The 1,150-nt window shown below is 42.5% G+C and overlaps 1 pseudogene; it reads left to right on the top strand.

Moving 5' to 3' along the window:
* The first annotated feature begins 279 nt into the window (after window positions 1–279).
* On the top strand, window positions 280–828 carry LOC101565451 (annotated as a pseudogene).
* The last annotated feature ends 322 nt before the right edge of the window (window positions 829–1,150 follow it).

Genomic DNA, 1,150 nt, shown 5'->3' on the forward strand with positions numbered 1-1,150 from the left:
GGGCCAAACATGTTTACTGTAAAAAGAGAACCTCTTTAATGAATGGTACTGGACAAACTGGCTTGTCATATGCCAAAGATGACAATTAGACTCATGTTTATCATCATGCACTAAACTGAAGTCAAAGCCAGTCATGAATTTCAATATTAAAACAGAAACACTAAATCTTTGGAGGAGAAAGGAGGTAGAAATCTTCAAGACATAGCAGTGGGTAGACAGTACATGAAGGAGAACCAAACTGCACAGGAGATAGTTAAAAGAATCAGCAACTAGGATCTTATGTTACTTAAAAGGTTTTGCACATCAAAAGTTCACCACTACTTCCTTACAGACATAGCACAGTTGATTAACATCATGGAGCTGAATCTGCTACAACTAGAAATGCTCAAGAACCAGCTGGACCAGGAAGTGGAGCTCTTGTTCACGTCCTTCACCCAGCTCAAGGTGGTACAGACCAAGAATGTAGAAGCCAAGAACTGTCTGAATGTGCTGAACAAGAGCAATGAAGGGAAAGAATTATTTGTCCCACTGATGAGTTCTCTGTATGTCTCCAGGAAGCTCCATGATGTGGAACACATGCTCATCAATGTGGGATCTGGCTACTCTGTGGAGAAGACAATTGAGGATGCCAAAGATTTCTTTAAGAGGAAGATCAACTTCCTTACCAAGCAGATGGGGAAAATCCAGCCAGTCCTACAGGAGAAGCATGCAAAGAAACAAGCTGCTGTGGAAGTGATAAGCCAGAAGATTCAGCAACTCATAGTCCTAGGGCAGCTAAGCCCACTGCCAAGGCCTGAGAGTATGTTGTTGAAATGGAGCAGAGGGTAGATCACACCTGTAATCCTAATCCCAGCACTCAGGCTGAGGCAGGAGGATTGCTGTGAGTTCAAGGCCAGTTTGAACAGGCAAGACCCTGTTTCTCCTAAAAAGGAAGAAGAAATGGGGCAGAAAGACACTGTATTGGCCTGGAACTTTGTGGCCTTCTGCTATCCTGAAGGGAAGCGTCTTGTGTTTGATGCTAATAATTAACTTGTTGGAGGGGAGAAGGGGTAACCACCAACAGAGAAAAAAGAAAACCCATGAGTTAGGAAAATGTTTTAGCTAACTGTCTCTCAGATAAAGAACTTATGCCTAGAACATGTAAAAAATT

This window comes from Octodon degus, unplaced genomic scaffold (genome assembly GCF_000260255.1).
Source record: "Octodon degus isolate 3935 unplaced genomic scaffold, OctDeg1.0 scaffold00021, whole genome shotgun sequence".
NCBI classification, from domain to species: domain Eukaryota; kingdom Metazoa; phylum Chordata; class Mammalia; order Rodentia; family Octodontidae; genus Octodon; species Octodon degus.